Source organism: Tachyglossus aculeatus, chromosome 3 (genome assembly GCF_015852505.1).
Source record: "Tachyglossus aculeatus isolate mTacAcu1 chromosome 3, mTacAcu1.pri, whole genome shotgun sequence".
Lineage (NCBI taxonomy): Eukaryota > Metazoa > Chordata > Mammalia > Monotremata > Tachyglossidae > Tachyglossus > Tachyglossus aculeatus.
In genome coordinates this window covers 28,275,990-28,295,343 of record NC_052068.1, presented here as the reverse complement: position 1 = coordinate 28,295,343, position 19,354 = coordinate 28,275,990, and the positions used below count along the sequence as shown (strand labels likewise).

At 46.1% G+C, this 19,354-nt stretch overlaps 1 non-coding gene across 1 annotated transcript; it reads right to left on the bottom strand.

The window, feature by feature from the left end:
* Positions 1-11,666: 11,666 nt before the first annotated feature.
* Positions 11,667-11,803, bottom strand: LOC119926209. The gene has a single exon (XR_005450104.1). It is a non-coding gene; the product is annotated as a small nucleolar RNA SNORA7 (small nucleolar RNA).
* Positions 11,804-19,354: the final 7,551 nt, after the last annotated feature.

Sequence of the window (19,354 nt, the reverse complement as noted above, 5' to 3'; positions counted from 1 at the left end):
TTGAAATTCAGAGGAAGTGAGTACTAATCCCAGCTCCACCACTTGTCTGCTGTCTGGCCTTGGGCAAGTCACTTAACTTCTCAGTGCCTCAGTTACCTCATCTGTAAAATTGGGATTAAGAATGTGAGTCCCACACGGACAACCTGATTACCTTGTATGTACCCCAGTTCTTAGAACAGTGTTTGGCACATAGTATGTGCTAAACAAATGCCATTATTATTATTATTATTATTATTATCAATTGTATTTATTGAGCGCTCATGGTGTGCAAAGCACTGTACTAAGCACTTGGGAGAGTACAATATAATATCAGACACATTCCCTGCTCATAATGAGCTCAGTCCAGAGGGAAAGACAAAGAAAGAAAGAAAGAAAGAAAGAAAGAAAGAAAGAAAGAAAGAGAGAGAGAGAGAGAGAGAGAGAGAAAGAGAAAGAACAAACGAAAGAGAGAGAGAAAGAAAAAAGGAAAGAAAGAAAGAAAGAGAGATAAAGAGAGAAAGAAAGAGAAAGAAAGAAAGAAAGAAGGAAGGAAAGAGGAAAGGAAGAGGAAAGAAGGAAGGAAAGAAAGAAAGAAAGAGAGAGAAAGAGAGAAAGAAAGAGAAAGAAAGAAAGAAAGAAAGAAAGAAAGAAAGAAAGAAAGAAAGAAAGAAAGAAAGAAAGAAGTTAAAGATAGATACATATGTGCTGTGTTGAGTTTAACTTTCTTGGGGGTGGGAAATGTGTCTTTGTCTTCTGTTATATTTTTCCAAGCTCTTGGTACAGTGCCCTGCATTAAATAGGAACCCATTCAATACCAGAACTTCAACCACTATTCGGGACCAAGATCTCATGATGGTATGATGGTGGTCTCATGATGGTCACCTGTCTACATATTTTGTTTCTGATGATGGTCTCATAATGGTCACCTGTCTACATGTTTTGTTTTGTTGTCTGTCTCCCCCTTCTAGACTGTGAGCCCGTTGTTAGGTAGGGACCATCTCTATATGTTGCCGACTTGTACTTCCCAAGTGCTTAGTACAGTGCTCTGCACACAGTAAATGCTCAATAAATACGATCGAATGAATGAATGACTCTGATGGAACCAGGCCAGGACAACGTCTAGGTAAATAATACCCAACTCCCAGGTGGAAAACATCCACTAGGGAATGTTGGAAAAATATTTTATCTTTATTTCATCTTCTCAAGCACCTCATATGGTGCTCTGCCCCGGTAGGTGCTCAATAGATTTTACCCCTCATGATGGTGGTGCTGATCCTGATGATAATGCTTCACTCTGCCAGCATAGAAAGAGTCTTGAGGAGCTGTTTTGTTCCTCTGACACAACATCTTCTACTTCTCTGGAGACTGGTGAACAGTTCTTCTCCAATTCCTCTGAGCTCAGAACAAGAGGAAGAGAGACTTAGCATTCTATGGGGCAGATTAGTAAAAAAATTCTGTTAATCTGAGCAGTTAGACCTTGGAACTAGGTAATGAGAAATGTTGTGAAATTTTACTACTTGGAGAGCACAATCAGAGGAGAAATAAACCTCCAGCTGCCCAATCTGGAAGAAGGAAGGACAGAGGTAGTATCTGTTAAGCATTTACTATGTGCCAAGCACTATACTAAGTGACGGGGTAGATACTAGATAACCAGGTCCCATATGGGTCTTACAAGCAGGCCCCGGGTGCTGTGCAGAGCTGCTTCCCAGGACCTGATCCAGAACCATTCTGCCGCGTGGCTCAGTGGAAAGAGCCCGGGCTTTGGAGTCAGAGGTCATGGGTTCAAATCCCGGCTCTGCCAATTGTCAGCTGTGTGACTTTGGGCAAGTCACTTCACTTCTCTGGGCCTCAGTTACCTCATCTGTAAAATGGGGATTAAGACTGTGAGCCCCCTGAGGGACAACCTGATTGCCTTGTAACTTCCCCAGTGCTTAGAACAGTGCTTTGCACGTAGTAAGTGCTTAATAAATGCCAACAAAAACAAAACAAACAAAAAAAACCAGCCTCTAGACAGGTCTCCAAGCCACCTCGGCCCCCCCAGAGCCCTGGAACTATCTGCACCCCACCAGGCAGCCCTGGGCACTCCGGTCACCACCAAAGAGGTAAGCAAGCAGTCGTGGGTGGCAGGGGGACAGCCAGTCTGTTGTCTGTGGTCGGGGAGGATCTTGGTTCACAACCCCCTGGGCTACTGGGAGAAAGGCACTAAGGGTGTCCTCGTGCCACTCTGGGAGGAAGCTCCCATTTCTGTTCTCTCCGCCAGATGTTTCCTGCGCCATCCATTGTTCCCTTCCAGCCAGACTTTGGGCCTGGAGTGAATGCAGTAGGGACAGGGGCACTGCCAGCCTGGAGCGGCTGCTTGGGTTCCTAGGGATTCAGCCTCTGCTAGCCTGTCCCCCCACCAGTTCACTTCGCCCACATCCCATTATCCTAACAGGCTTCAGGGAGCTATGGGGAGGGAATGCACCCCCAGGGAGGTCAGAGTGGTCATGGTGTGGGGACAATAGGGGTGATGAAGGGGTTGGGTTCCCCTCCCAGTGCTGAGGGGCCCAGCTAGAGGAGTCCTGACCAGGAGCTCTGCACCTTGGCTTCTGTTGGCTGTTCCATCCCTGACCTCTGACATTTTCATTTGTGTATGAACTTGAGGGTGGAGTTAGGGTGGGGGTCGGAATGAGAGAGGTAAGGGATGGAGACTGTGAGCTCTTTGTGAGCGTGATTGTCACTTTTTATTGTTGAATTGTACTTTCTGAAGCACTTAGTACAGTGCTTTGCACACAGTAAATGATTAATAAATATAATTGAATGAATGAATTCTAAGTTGGAGGGAGCAAAGGTATTGAATCCCTATTTTGCAGATGAGGAAACTGAGGCAAAGGGAAGTTAAGTGACTTGCCCTAAATCTCACAATAGGTTAATAGTGGAGCTGGACTTAGAACCCAGGTCCTCCAATTCCCAGGCCCGAGCTCTTTCCACTAGACTATGCTGCTTCCCTTCCCGGAGAGACAAAGCACATAAGTGTGCTATGTCTCTCTGGAGAAGACCTTTTTAGGAGATCAATTTAGCTCCTTAAACTTAAGGGGGAAATTTTCTGAGCAATTTATGGAAGAAAATACTTCATTTGAGGTTTGGGTTCTTGTGATTGGGAGAAAAACAACATCTTTTCTCTGACCTGTGAGGCGGGTGAGCACAGGTTGGGGGTTTAAGAGTATTTAAATTACTTTGGAGGGGAAAGGGAAGGTCTATCCTGCAGGGATAATTCCAAAGCTAATCCAAGTCGTTTAAAAGTAAGTTAGACCTCCCTCAGTGATTCAGATTGGTCTAGCGGTAGCTGGTGGTGTTTCCCTGGGGGTTCTCACATAATTTTTTAATACACTTTTTAACTAGAATGATAAATATGTACATATTACAAAACTTTCTTAACCTATTTGCATATTAGCAGATAAAATTGAAATCAATTATGCATATACTATTCATTTTTCCACTTTGAAAGTAAACCGGCCATATTCCTTTCCAATTCTCTGTATTAACCTTTTTTTCATCAATTTAATGGTCTTTTCTCTGGTGTCAATCTACCAATCAATGGTATTTATTGAGCTCTCACTGTGTGCAGAGCCCTCTACTAAGCACTTGAGAGCACACAATATAACTGAGTTGGTAGACACAGTTCCTAACAACGAAGAGCTTAGTCTAGAGGGGAAGATACTAAATAAATTATTGATGGAAGAAATGATGATGTATCAGGATATTTACATAAATGCTGTGGGTCCAGTGATAATCAAGTGTTTGTAGAGGTACAGATCTGAGTGCATAGGCAATGCAAGGGCAAATTTGGAGGGGGGGCAAGGGCTTAGTCAGGGAAGGCCTCTTGGAGGAGATGTGATTTTAGGACAGCTTTGAAGACGGAGAGAGTGTTGGTCTGCCCTTTGGGCAGTGCAAACCATAGTGTGGAACAGGAACCTAGGGGCTCAGGGGAGAACTGCTTGACCTGTTGGGGACAAAGGCTGGGCAGAACAATGGGAAGATTTATTTTGGACTGGGGGAGAAGTGACAGGTGCACGGCCCAGGTGTTTGGCCCAGCTGTGCACCTGGAAGGGAACAGATGGGGGGGAAGAGCAGCGGGTTGAGGAGGATGAGAGGGAGAAATGATGGCTCCAGTTCCAGCAGCTGTGACTCTTGCCCAAAGGCACCCTTCAGCTGCTGCTGCTGCTCCTCCATGGGCAATGGAATCCCACACTTCTCTGAGATTTAATTCACTTCTCACAGCAGCTCCCATGATGGAGCTCCAGGCCTTCCCGTCCAGAGGCGCAGAACCACTCTGAGGGATTGCCACAGGAGGCAGATGATGAAGAGGAAGATGGGTCTGGGGAATTCCAGGGCTGGGGCCGGGCCAAGCAGCCCAGATGGAGCAACAATCCCCCAGCATCACGGCTGAGGCCAGGGAAGACAGCTGCCAGGGCCGGGCCAAGCCGCCAAAAGGGATATCCATCATCACACCGCAACCTTGGAGAAGAGCAGACTGCCGACACTATGAGAGGTGATGAACTTCTATTTGCAGCAGAAGGGGATAAGGTTAGCTTCTGAGAAGGAACTTCCAAGGGGAAAAGTCCAAATGAACCATAGGGCAAAATCTCAGAATCCTTGGGTTTGAAGGGCGTTTGAGAGGTTATCTCATCCATCCCCCTGCTTCCATCCCAGGAGAATCTATCTTGTGTTGGTGTGTATATATGTAGATTATGTATAAATAAAATGGATTTTATAATTGAATAATATATATATAAAGAGGATCATAGCCTGGGTCAATTTATGATCACTCCCACTGGCTCATAGATGGTGCAGGTGTCATTGATCGGGAGATCAGAGAGGTGGGGGTGGAGCCAAGGTGGGCTCCCATAAAGATCATGCCCAATCCTGCCTCAAACTGCCCCCTCCAGTTGGTTGCACCCCTGTTTCCTAGAATAGCTGAAATGAAGCAAAAATAAACCCCAGGGAGGAGAATCCAAGAGGCCCTGCTTTTTCCCTCCCCACTGTTGATGTCGTGGAATCCCATGGTCTCACAACTGCTGCCACAAACATTGTCTTGAGTGAGTTCATATGTCTGTGTGTGTGTATGACTGACTGAGCTTCTGTGTGACCGTGTGACCGAGAGAGCATCAGTGGCCGAGTGTGTTTCTATGCAGATGTGAGGGTGGATGGCTGAATAGATGGCAGAAGCATACATATGTACTGACTCCCCTACTTTTTTATGGTATATGTCAGGCTCTTACTACATGCTAGTGGACTAAGTACACTAAGCACTAAGTGTAGGCTAGATACAAGCTAATCAGGTTAGACACAGTCCCTGTGCCACATGCGGCTCACAGTTTCCATCCCTATTTTACAGATGAACAAATTGAGGTACAGAGAAATGAAGTGACTTTCCCGAGGTCACACAACAGACAAAAGCCTGAGCCAGAATTAGAACCCAGGTCCTTCTAACTCCCAGACCCAGGTTCACTGAATGTTAGCTAGTCCTTTTCACTGGGCTAGTGGCAGCAGAAGGGGGAAGCCACAGACCTGATCAGCCTAGAGCCTGTAGAACATAGTGGCTTCAGCTGCAGCAGGAGCAAGATGAAACTGTGGCTGAGATGGTGCAGATTTTGCCGCTCTAATCCCTCCTGCCACCGCACCCCGTTCCTCACCTAACCTTCCAGATCCATTGTCATTTCTCCTGTCATGGACGAAATTTCAGCCGCAACGCACTTATATACATTCCTGTAATTTATTTTAATGTCTTTCTCCCTTTCTAGACTGTTAAGCTTGTGGGCAGGGAATGGGCAGGGAATTTGTCTGTTTATTATCATACTCTCCCAAGCACTTAGTACAGTGCTTTGCACACAGTAAGTACTCAATAAACACGACTGATTGACTGATTCTAAGATTGTAAACTCCTGGTGGTCATGAAATGTGTCTATTATATTGTTGTGTTGTACTCTCCCAAGCGCTTAATACAGTGCTCTGCATACAGTAAGCACTCAATAAATATGATTGATTAAAATGGCACCGGAAGTTCGAGGTCTGCAGCAGAGAACATGGGGACAGCAGTGGAGGTGCAAGAGGAAGGGAAACCGCACTGCCCTGGCCAGGACTCCTCTAGACTGTAAGCTCAATGTGGGCAGGGAATGGGTCTGTTTGTTGTTATAGTGTTCTTTCCTAAGTGCTTAGTACAGTGCTCTGCACACAGTAAGCTCTCTAAAAATGCTATTGAATGAATGAATGGAAGTGTTGCCCTCCTGAGCTATCAGGTGCTGGCTACCTCAGGAGCACAATATTCCTCTCTGCTGTTCATCCAACTGGTCTGGTCACAGAGCAGTTTGGGAGTTGGGGGGGTCCCCCCCCCCAGCTCTATTTTGAGTGGTGAGACAGTAGGGAAAATTTCTTGAATTTCCCCTCCCCTATCCTGGTTAGGGGTCCCTTTGAACCAGGCTCACCTGGACAACAGCTCCATGGGGAAATGTGTTATGCACAGAATGTGCTGATAGCTTGCTACTGAAGAGCAGAGTAGGGAGCCTCTTCCACACTCACAGTCCTGGAAAGACTTCTGGGTGGGTGAGGTGGCGGGGGGAGGAGGAGGGGAGGAAAGTGTGTATGTGTGTGTACATGCACATGGGAGTGGGTGTTGTTTTTATTTTTTGCTTATTGCCTTTTGGAAAACAATATAAAATATCCAAAAAAGACAAACAGCAGAAGTGATCACAAACACAGGGTAATTATGAAATCAGTAGGCGATTCAGCAGTTCTGAGAAAGCATTCCGGGCTCCCTCTGTAGCCCCTGGAGCCAGCGCAGTATGTTAAATACAAATCCTAAAAGAGAGGTAACATGCCAAGTGGATTCATGCAGGCTGGTAACGTTGATTTAGCTGTCTTTGCCTTGCTGAGAGATTGCCTCCCTCCATCATAGAGTACAAGGGAACAAAAGGAGCAAACACCACAAAGAGAGGCATAAAAGAAATCACAATAAATAAAGCAAAGATGGGGAATAAAGAATGAGGAGATTATAAATAAATAAGCCGGGTGACAATCCTCCACCTTGTCCCTTAATAAGCAAATACAAAAATGCAGACAGGGCTCATCCCTCCCCGGAGCCGTATGAGAACAAGTGAATGTTGGTTTGCCTCCCGGGCAGTGAAATCAGTCCCCACAACTGGGAAACACCCCCATTCCCAGCCTCCCCAGAAGACTTGCTCCTTCCCTGGCCCAGTTTCATGGAAGGACTATTTTCTCTCACCGTCACATAGCAGTGGTTCCCAAGCAAAGCGGCTGCTAGCCCGCAGTCAGGAGGCTCTGAGAATGTTTGCCTTCCAGAGAGGCAAAACTAGAGATCTGGACTGGGGCCCAAGTCTCCAATCCCAACATTGTTTGCGTTGCAGAAAAGTTTGCTTAACCTCTTCTCACTTTTCCCCCTTCCACGCTGGCCTAGCACTCCCTTTTTCCCTACCCTCATCCACCCCTCCTCTGCTCCTCTTGTCAGGTTCCCCATTCCATTTGGAGACCAAAGGTTTTCCTCGGAATGTCTCTCAGGCTCCCATTCTGGCCTGAGAAGGGCCAGCAAATAGGGCAGTCCGTGTGCCAGGTGGACTGAGGTTTAGAGAGGGCCAGAGACAAATGATGCAGCATGGCCTAGTGGATAGTGCCTGGGCCTGGGAATCAGATCCCAGCTCTGCCACTTGTCTGCTGTGTGACCTTGGACAAGTCACTTCACTTCTATGTGCCTCAGTTACCTCATCTGTAAAACGGGGATTAATACAGTGAGCCCTGTTTGGGATGTGGACTGTGTCCAATCTGATCAGCTTGTATCTTCCCCACCACTTAGTACAGTGCCTGGCACATACTAAGGGCTTAACAAATACCATTAAAACAAATGACACTCCGGCTCAAAGAATGCATGATGCTAGCTGGGAAGTCAAGGTAGTGTGATGTCAGGAATAATAATAATAATAGTAATAATAATAATGATGGCATTTGTTAAGGGCTTACTATGTGCCAAGCACCATTCTAAGCACTGGGGTAGATACAGGGTAATCAGGTTGTCCCACATGGGGCTCACAGTTTTAATCCCCATTTTCCAGATGAGGCAACTGAGGCACAGAGAAGCCAAGTGACTTGCCCAAGGTCACACAGGAAGCAATTCCAGTGCCTGGGATTCTGGCAAGGGGTAGGATTTGGTTGTGATTAAGAGCCATGTAATTCTTCTAAAATGTCGATCTGACACATGCTGTAGGTGCAGTGCTCTGCACAATTAGCGCTCAATAAATATGATTGAATGAATGAATGAATGAAGGGCAAATAATTTACCAGCCCTCCAGCCTGGTTTTTCCCTGGGAAGGCCCAGAGGCTCAAAAATAAATGAAGCTAGACTGTTTCTAGGCTGTAGGCTGTATGCTCCCCCTAAAGTCGTTTTGGGCAGGGAATGTTTGGTTATATTATTACAGTGCACTCTCCCAAGTGCTTAGTACAGTGCTCTGCACCCAGTAAGCATTAAATAAAAACAACTGACTGACTGAAACCCTTATTCTTCTCCCAACTTCAAATTGGTCTTTGTCCCAGGAGAGGGGATGTGCAGGAATTTTTCACCTGACCTACATTACTAAGATGAGTATTTTCATCAACATTTTTATTATTTGGATGTGGCTGTCTCTCTTCCCAAGTCCTGAGTCAATTAATCAATCAATGGCATTTATTGAGCACTTACTGTGTGCAGAGCACTGTACTAAGCACTTGGGAAAGTACAATACAACTAACATTGGTAAACATGATCCCTGCCTTCAAAGAGCTTATAATAATAATAATAATAATAATAATAGCATTTATTAAGCACTTACTATATGCAAATCAATCGATCAGTCAATCATATTTATTGAGCGCTTACTGTGTGCAGAGCACTGTAGTAAACACTTGGGAAGTACAAGTTGGCAACATATAGAGACAGTCCCTACCCAACAGTGGGCTCACAGTCTAAAAGGGGGAGACAGAGAACAAAACCAAACATATTAACAAAATAAAATAAATAGAATAGATATGTACAAGTAAAATAAATAAATAGGTACAAACATATATACATATATACAGTGCAAAGCACTGTTCTAATCAGGTTGTCCCACAGGGGGCTCACAGTCTTAATCCCCATTTCACAGATGAAGTAACTGAGGCACAGAGAAGCGAAGTGACTTCCCCAAAGTCACACAGCTGGCAGTTGGCAGAGCCAGGATTTGAACCCATGCCCTCTGACTCCAAAGCCCATGCTATTTCCACTGAGCCATGCTGCTTCTCTAAGCTTCTCTATAGTTTATGTCTATAGGGTCCAAATCCAACCCAGGACTAAGAGTTGGAGTTGGAGGCCTTAGTTTAAGCCTTCGTATAAATGAGGTGAAAGTGGACTTTGGGGGAAAGAAGAAAATAAGGTAACCAAAGGAGTTTGGTTCCTTAGAGCTAGGCTCCCCTACAGCCACCAGAAACAGTGGGAAGCCCAGCTTGGTGGGGGCTGTCTGAGCTGCTGAAAGGCACTGGCCCAGTGACCCTGATTTGAGCCCACCTTGCTAACCAGTAGCCCCTACCCTTGCCCATCCCTCCCCCATGTTCCACAGCACTGAGGAGTCAGATCAGTGGAAAGCAACATGGCCTAGTGAAAAGAGCACAGGCCCGGGAGTCTGAGAGTGTGGATTCTAATCCCGGCTCTGCTACGTGTCTGCTGTGTGACCTTGGGCAAGTCATTTCCCAGACTGTGCCCCCTCCTTCCTCTCCCCTCCCCCACCCCCCACCTTACCTCCTTCCCCTCCCCACAGCACCTGTATACATGTTTGTACATATATATATATATATTTTATATATATATGGGGCAAAGCATGGGACATGAATCCATTTGAATGTATCTATCTTACTGTCTGTCTTCCCCTGTAGACTGGAAGCTCTTTGTGGGCAAGGTTCACATCTACCAACTCTGTTGTATTGTTGTTTCCCAGTGGCTCCCATGCCACTGTTGCACATATGTTTATGTTTGTAAATATTTATTTATTTATTTTATTTGCGCATATTTATCCTATTTATTTTATTTTGTTAATGTGTTTTGTTTTGCTCTCTGTCTCCCCCTTCTAGACTGTGAGCCCACTGTTGGGTAGGGACCATCTCTATATGTTGCCAACTTGTACTTCCCTAGCGCTTAGTACAGTGCTCTGCACCCAGTAAGCACTCAATAAATACGATTGAATTTCTCTGTAACTCAGTTACCTCATCTGTAAAATGGGGATTGAGACTGTGAGCTCCATATGGGACAGGAACTCTGTCCACCCTGATTACCTTGTATCTACCCCACACTTAGAACACTGCTTGGGCCATAGTAAGTACTTAACAAGTACCATTATTATTATTATTATCTGATGGCAAACAAACGAGACTGTCACGAGAGTGGTGTACAGAGCAAGAGCAGGAGAAAGGAATGCTGCTGCTCCACACCAGGTACCAGGCTGGACTTCAGATCCTGCTCATCAAGTATTTTGGAATGTTCTGGGTAAACCTGTCAGCATCACAGGCGCCTGCAGGACAGCACAAGGCTGAGGCCATTCCCCAGGTTTGTGTCGTCTGGTCTGGAGGTGCCCCACAAACCACTTCTGCTCGTGTTAGGTAGGCCTCTTGGTCCCCAAAGAGCTGACACTCTCCCGATAATGCCTCATCAATCAGTGGTATTTATTGAGCACTTACTCTGTGCAGAGCACTGTACTAAGCTCTTGAGAGAGTACAGTATAACAGAGTTCATTCATTCATTCATTCGTATTTATTGAGCACTTACTGTGCGCAGAGAACTAAACTGTTTGGGAGAGTATAATACAACAATAAACGGACACGCTCCCTGTCCGCAACGAGCTTAGGGTAGACACGTTTTCTGCCCACAAGGAGTTTGCAGTATAGAAGGGAGACAGACATTAAGATAGATTATGGATGTGTACATAAGTGCTGTGGGGCTATTTTATTTTATTTTATTTTGTTCCTATTTTATTTTGTTGGTATGTTTGGTTCTGTTCTCTGTCTCCCCCTTTTAGACTGTGAGCCCACTGTTGGGTAGGGACTGTCTCCATGTGTTGCCAATTTGTACTTCCCAAGCGCTTAGTACAGTGCTCTGCACATAGTAAGCGCTCAATAAATACGATTGATTGATTGATTGATTGGGGCTGAGGGCTGGTCGAATATCAAGTGCTTAAAGGGTACAGATCCAAGTGCAGAGACGATGTGGAAGGGAGAGGGTGTAAGGGGAAAGAAGGCTTTATTTGGGAAGGCGTCTTGGGAGAGGTGTGATTTTAATGTCTTTGAAGGTGAGGAGTGTAGTCTTGTTTTATGCCATCGAGTCGTTTCTGACCCATAGTCCGTTGTTGGGTAGGGACCTTCTCTGTTGCCAACTTGTATTTCCCAAGCACTTAGTACAGTGCTCTGCACACTGTAAGCGCTCAATAAATATGATTGAATGAATGAATGAATGACACCACGGACACAACTCTCCCAGAACGCCCCGCTCTCCATCTGCAATCGTTCTTGTAGTGTGTCCATAGAGTTTTCTTGGTGAAAATGCCTAAGTGGTTTACCATTGCCGCCTTCCATGCAGTAAACCCGAGTCTCCGCCCTCGACTCTCTCCCATGCCACTGTTGCCCAGCATGGATGAATTTTGACTTGTAGCAGATCGCCTTCCACTCGCTAGCCATTGCTCAAGCTAGGAATGGAATGGTAGGCTTCTGCTTGACTCTCCCTCCCTTGGCGATGACTGGTAGAGTACTGGAAACTCTCCAGGTGTGACCCTGAGAGAGGGAGGAGTGTGGTAGCCTTTCAAATATGGGAAACAACAATACAACAGAGTTGGTAGAGGTGAACCTTGCCCACAAAGAGCTTACAGTCTACAGGGGGAGACAGACATTAAGATAGATACATTCAAATGGATTCATGTCCCATGCTTTGCCCCGAATCACTCTAACTGCCTGGGAACCCTTCCACCCATATTCCCCAAAGAGAGTCCTATTAAAGGGTCTCAGCTTCCTCTGTACTTGAACTTTCAATCTCCCAGAGGAGGAGATTGCCTACTGCACAGAGAGATATCACTGTCACGCCAGCGAGTTTATCTGCAAACCAGAGAATGAGATGGGAGCCGAGCTCAGGGCAAGGGAATGGGGACCATTTTCCTGGAGCAAGGGCATGGAATGGAGAAATGAGGCTACAACAAGAAGCAGCAAGGTCTAGTGGCTAGAGCAAAGGCCTAGGAGTCAGAAGGGCCTGGGTTCTAATCTTGTCTCTGTCAGTTGTCTGCTGTGTGACCTTGGGTTGTCACTACTTAACTTCTCTGTGCCTCAGTTACCTCATCTGTAAAATGGGGATTAGTATTGTGAGACCCATGTGATACAGGGACTGTTCCCAACCTGATTAACTTGTATGTACCCCAGTGCTTAGTACAGTGCCTGGCTCATAATAAGTGCTTAACTAATACCATAAAAAAGAACCTGATCCCTGCATCATCTTCTTGAAGTGTCACTCATCACAACTCTCCCCTGTCTTCAAAATCCTCTATTGGATTCCCATTTCACTCTGCCCCAAGCAAAAACTCCTCATATTCCACTTCAAGATTCCCCAGCGAGCCTTTCTGTCTTGTCTATCAGCCCTCTTGACCTGCTCCTTTTCAGTTTACTCTCTTCTTTCTTCCCAGTCTAGCCTCTTAGTTGTACCTCATTCCAGGCTCTCTTGCTTCCTTCCCCTCACTCACACCTTTCCACCAGTCTGAAATTCCCTCCCCAGATCACAGTTCTCCTCACCTTCAATTCCCTCCTAAAAATCCCACCTCCTTTAACAAACCTTCCCAGATTAACTTCCAACAACCCTAAGTCACTTCAACCCACAGCCACCCCTAGTACTCATTCATTCATTCATTCACTTTGTGTATATTTGTACATATTTATTACTCTATTTTATTAATGATGTGTATATATCTGTAATTCTATTTACTTATTTTGATGGCATTGATGCTTGTCTACTTCTTTTGTTTTGTTGTCTTTCTCCTTCTAGACTGTGAGCCCGTTGTTGGGTAGGGATTGTCTCTATCTGTTGCCAAACTGTACTTTCCAAGTGCTTAGTACAGTGTTCTGCACACAGTAAGCACTAAATAAATATGATTGAATAAATGAATGTCAATTAATCAGTGGCATTTATTAAGTGCTAATAGTGTGCAGAGCACTGTACCAAGTGCTTGGGAATATACAATGCAATAGAATTGGTAGACACAATCTCTGTTCACAAGGACCTTACAGTCTAGACAGGGAGGCAGACACTGGAATAAATACTGATAGGAGAAATGGCTAGGGTATAAGGATATGTACGTAAGTGCTGTGGGGCTGAGGGTGGGATCAATATTAAGTGCTTAAAGGGTAAAATTCCAACTGTGTAGGAGACATAGAAGGGAGAGTCAATAGGGAAAATGACGGCTTAGTTGGGGGAGGCCTCTTGGAAGAAATTTTAATAAGGAAGAATGGTGATCTGTCAGATAAGAAGGGGGAGGGAGTTTCAGGCCAGAGGGAGGATATGGGCAAGGGGTCAGCGGTGAGATAGATGAGATTGAGTAAGGATATAAACTCCTTGTGGGCAGGGAACATGCTTCACGCTTCTGTTGTAGTTTCCCAAACACTTATTACAATGCATGGGATTCACTGGGCACACAGTAAGTTCCTTTCCTAGTACTACTACTACTACTAATAATAATGATGGCATTTGTTAAGCACTTACTACATGAAAAGCACTGTTCTAAGCACTGGGGGTGATCACAAGGTGATCAGGTTGTCCCACGGGGGGCTCACAGTCTTAATCCCCCTTTTTATAGATGAGGTAACTGAGGCTCAGAGAAGTTAAATGACTTGCCCAACATCACGCAGCAGACATGTGGAGGAGCCGGGACTAGAACCCATGACCTCTGACTCCCAAGCCTGTGTTCTTTCCACTGAGCCATGTACTAGTTCTGTTACATTTCCCCTGGGTGCCATGCCACCAGAGCCAGCTTGAGACATTTGACCACCCTGAGGGGGAGAAGATTCAAAGACACCTCCACCCATTCCATCATTCCATATGACATCAGGTTCCTTGTACCCCCACTCAGAAGCCCAATCAAAGCCCCAAACTAGAATGTTTCTTGGGGGAGGAGGCCCTGAGAGGATCTTGCTCCAGATCCATTGCCCTCCCCTTCCAGGTCCCTCTTCACTCAGGGTCCACTTCTGACTCGTGCTGACCACCTTAAAATATCAGCCACCACCTAATAATAATAATAATAATAATAATAATGGCATTTATTAAGCGCTTACTATGTGTGAAGCACTGTTCTAAGCGCTGGGGAGGTTACAAAGTGATCAGGTTGTCCCACGGGGGGCTCACAGTCTTAATCCCCATTTTACAGGTGAGACAACTGAGGCACAGAGAAGTTAAATGACATGCCCAAAGTCACACAGCTGACAAGTGGTGGAGCTGGGATTTGAACCCATGACCTCTGACTCCAAAGCCCAGGCTCTTTCCACTGAGCCACGCTACCTCCACATCCTACCACCCACCTCCTGAGCCATTTGCCTCCATCAGTCACCATCTCGATCTAGCTCCATGCTACTGCTGCCACCTCCCTGAAACAGGACTGACTCTCCTCTCCCTCTCCTCTAGACTGTAAGGTTTTTTAAAAAATGGTATTTGTTAGATGCTTTATGTGTGTCAGCACTGTACTAAGCACTGGGGTAAACACAAGATAAACAGGTTGGACACAGCCCATATCCCACAAGGGGTTCACAGTCTTAATCTCCATTTTACCAATGAGGTAACTGAGGCATAGAGAAGTTAAGTGATTTCCTCAAGGTCACACAGCAGACAAGTGGCAGAGCTGGAATTAGAACCTGGATCCTATCTAGCTTCCAGGCCACTAGGCCCACATGCTTTTCATTGTGGGCAGGGAACATGTCCACCAATTCTGTTGTATGGTACTTGTTCAAGAACGTCGTACAGTATTCAATAAACACCACTGATTGATTGAGTATGCCTCTGCAGTGTTTCCTGAGAGGTGCCATCTGGCTTCCCCTTCCACTGGATGCCAGGCAACCAGGGGCAGCACCGAATCATTGGCTACAACATGCTGCCAGCCATAAACAACTTTTACAAAAAAAATTTCAGACGTGCTCAACAAAGTTTGCGCACATTCACAATATTTCTGCTCTCGCTAATCCCTGTTTTTCCAGGCTGAGCCTCTGTGCCGCTCACATCTCTGACTGTGAAATTACCTCCCTGAAAAAACACAGAGCAATTAGTGCTGTCACTTCCCCATGATCCTCCTTGACGGCATCAAGCAAACTGTGTCAGAAGTTGAGAAGGGGGGAAAAAAAAACTTTGAGCTTCAAGTTTTAAACTTAATTAGATTAGCTCAGCCTCTGGGTTGGAGAAGTACTTGAGATCACTTTGCCTCCTGATTAGGGGAGAAGGAAATTTATTCCTTTGTTCAGTGAGTGGTGAGGGCCACGGAACAAGAAGGAATGGAAATGTTTCTTCTCTTTGCCAAGTCTTTGTCACTCTGCCTTTCAACAGCAAAATGTCTTGGAATCTCTGAAATGTTTCATCTGGGCTTCGAGGAGGCGGCAGGCGTGTGCGACCAGGGAGAACAGTTCTTGCCTGGCTCTCTCTCGGCTCCTGTGAAGAGGCCCTCCTCTGCCTGGTCACTCTCTTTGTTAAACACTAATGTGACTGGAAGCGTCCAACCCCCCACTTCTTTATCATGGCACCACAGAAGAGTCAGGAGAGAGAGCGGCTGGCTCTCAGCAAGCTCCTAGTGCTTTCACAGAACAGTACTGGCAGCACCCTTCACAGTCCTCCACCAGGCCCCCCTGGCTCCCTGCTAATTCATGTCCATTGTCTCCTTTTTTTTTTAAAAAAAAAAAAGGTATTTGTTCAGCACTTACTATGTGCCAGGTGCTGTATTAAGTGCTGGGGTAGATACATGTTAATCAGGTTGGACACAGTCTATGTTTTACATAGGACTCACAGTCTTAATCCCCATTTTACAGATTATGTAACTGAGGCACAAAGAAATTAAGTAACTTGCCCAAAGTTGCACAGCAGACAAGTGGCAAAGCTGGGATTAGAACCCAGGTCCTTCTGACTCCCAGGCGCATGCTCTAGCCATTAGGCTATGCTGTTCCTCCTCCCTCCCTGTCCTCTCTCACCCTTCTCCCTGCCCCCTTCACTCTCTTCACCCAGATTTGCTCCATTCCTCTTTAATGCAACCGGGCTCTTCCCTCCTCCAGGTCTTCTCCTCAGTGGTGCCCAAAGCCTGGACGGGCCTCCTCTGACTTCAACTTCCCAACTTTCCCTTCCTCCATTCTTATAGCTCCCCCGATCCCTCTCCCTCTTCATCATCTCACCGGAAAAAAGGTAATGATCTCCCAATCACCTCGTGTTGAATACACCACTCCTGTGACACCCTCTTCGGGTATTCTAATACCACAATGCACAACGCAATGCAGAAGGGAGTGGGAGAAGAGGAAATGAGAGCTTAGTTGGTGAAGGCTTGGAAGGTGGGGAGAGGGATCATCCGTTGGATATGAAGAGGGAAGGCGAAGGATCGGCATTGAGATAGAGATGGAGGTACAGTGAGTGGGTTGGCATCAGAGGAGCAAATCGTGCAGGCTGGATTGTTGTAGGAAATGAGGAAACTAAGAAAGGAAGGGGGCAAGGGGATTGAGTGCTTTAGAGCCTATTGTAAAGAGTTTCTGTTTGGTGCAGAAGTAATGTGATCTAGTGGATAGAGCATGGGCCTGGGAGTAAGAAGGATCTGGGTTCTAATTCTGTCTCTGCCTCTTGTCTGCTGTATAACCTTGGGCAAGTCACTTAACTTCTCTGTGCCCCAGTTACTTAATCTGTAAAATGGGAATTAAGACTGTGAGCCCCACGTGGGACATGAACTATGTCCAACTTGATTAGATAGTATCTACCCCAGTGCTTTCTCAGCAGAGTAAGAGCGCTTAATAAATACCATAAAAAATGGGCTCACAATCTAATTTCATTCTGCTGATTCCCCTGAGGATGAGAGACTTTTCCAGGGATTCTTCCACATGAGCTGGAGACATCCTGGTGACCTCTTCCCCAGAAAGCTCACTGCAGCAGAAAGCAGCATTGGAAGGTGAAGGGCAATAGAGGTTCTGCCTGGGCACCCAGGACCAAGGATCTGAGTGACATAGACCTGAAGAGTGGGAAAACATGGACTGAACAGTTTTGTAGAAAAATGACCTGGGCAGCAGAGTGAAGTAATGACTGAAGTGGGGAGAGACAGGAGCCAGGGAGGTCAGTAAGGAGGCTGATGTAGTAATCAAGACAGGATAGGATAAGTACTTGGATTAACATGGTAGCAGTTCGGATGGAGCAGAAAGGGTGGATTGTAGAGATGTTGTGAAGGTTGAACTGACAGGATTTAGTGATAGATTGAATGTGTGGGTTGAATGAGAGAGATAAGTCGGGAAAAACACCAACTTTGTGGGCTTGTGAGACAGGGAGGATGGTGGTGCTGTCTTCATTGTTGGGCAAGTCAAGGGGAGAACAGGGTTTGGGTGAGAATTTGAGGAGTTTTGTTTTGGACATGTTAACTTTGTGGTGTCAGCAGGACATCCAAGTAATAATAATAATAATAAGTGGCATTTGTTAAGCGCTTTCTATGTGCAAAGCACTGTTCTAAGCCCTGGGGAGGATGCAGGGTGATCAGGTTGTCCCATGTGGGGCTCACAGTCTTAATCCCCATTTTACAGATGAGGTAACTGAGGCCCAGAGAAGTTAAGTGACTTGCCCAAGATCACATAGCAGACATGTGGTGGAGTCGGGACTCGAACCCATGACCTCGGACTCCAAAGCTCTTTCCACTGAGCCATGCTGCTTCTCTAATAATAATGATGGCATTTGTTAAGCGCTTACTATGTGCAGAGCACTGTTCTAAGCACTGGGGGTGAATACAAGGTGATCAAGTTGTCCCACGTGGGGCTCACAGTCTTAATCCCCATTTTACTGATGAGGTAACTGAAGCTCAGAGAAGTTAAGTGACTTGCCCAAGGTCACACAGCAGACATGTGGCGGAGCCGGGATTGGAACCCATGACCTCTGACTCCAAAGCCCGTGCTCTTCTCCACTGAGCCACGCTGCTCCTCAAGTAGAGATGTCCTGAAGGCAGGAGGAAATAAAAAGGAACAGAGAAGGAGAGAGATCAGAGCTGGAGATGTTGATTTGGGAATCATACATCAGGGCTGGAGATGTCAATTTGGAAATCACATGGCCCTAGTGGCCTCCAGTGGCCCCAGCCCCTAAGCTGTCCCCCAAGACTCTGTAGGGGTGGATCAGACCTCAGTCCCAGGAATCCCCAGAGACAATAAATAAATTGAGCTACCAGATGATGCTGATGATTCATTCAATTGTATTTATTGAGCGCTTACTGTGTGCAGAGCACTGATGATGATGATGATGGTATTTGTTAAGCGCTTACTATGTGCCAAGCACTGTTCTAAGTGCTGGGGTAGATACAAGGTAATCAGGTTGTCCCACTTGGGGCTCACAGCCTTAATCCCCATTTCACAGATGAGGTAACTGAGGCACAGCTCTCTCCCACACGTATGGACTGGAGTTTTGGAGAACTGAAAACCAAACCAAATCTGCTTGGTGTAGCCCAACCAACTCCCAGGGGAGATTGAAAAAACCTAAAAGGAAATTGGAAAGAAATGCCACAATTCTCTTTGGGCTCGGCTTTATCTAAGGAGAAATGTATAATTCTCACCACCTCAGCAATATTACTACTTCCAAGTGTTTGTGTTCTTTTAGACTGTGAGCCCACTGTTGGGTAGGGACTGTCTCTATATGTTGCCAATTTGTACTTCCCAAGCGCTTAGTACAGTGCTCTGCACATAGTAAGCGCTCAATAAATATGATTGATTGATTGATTGATTGTGTTCAGCTTTCCTGCCCGTGTAAGAGCCAACAACAGTGAGGAGAAAATGGGTGCAGGACTGTGGACTGTGACTGAGGCCTTCAAGGAACCAGTGACGGAGAGAATAAGCGGGCAGAAAGGGGTTGAGTGCAGGAGGACCCTATAAGATCTTAAGAGAGAAAGGAGGTGCTGGGAACAGCCTTGTCCATGGGAGATGTTGCAGTCAAACATCCAGTGATGGAGAGAGAAGGCCCTCTTCTTCATGGCCCAAAGGAAAAACTCCCCCTCAGGATGGTAAACCTGGCTTTCAGAGGGCCGGGAAAAGGACCAGGGGAAAATACCCCTGGGAGATTGGAGGAGGGATTTTTCTTGTTTCCAGAATCCAGCCTGATTAAAAA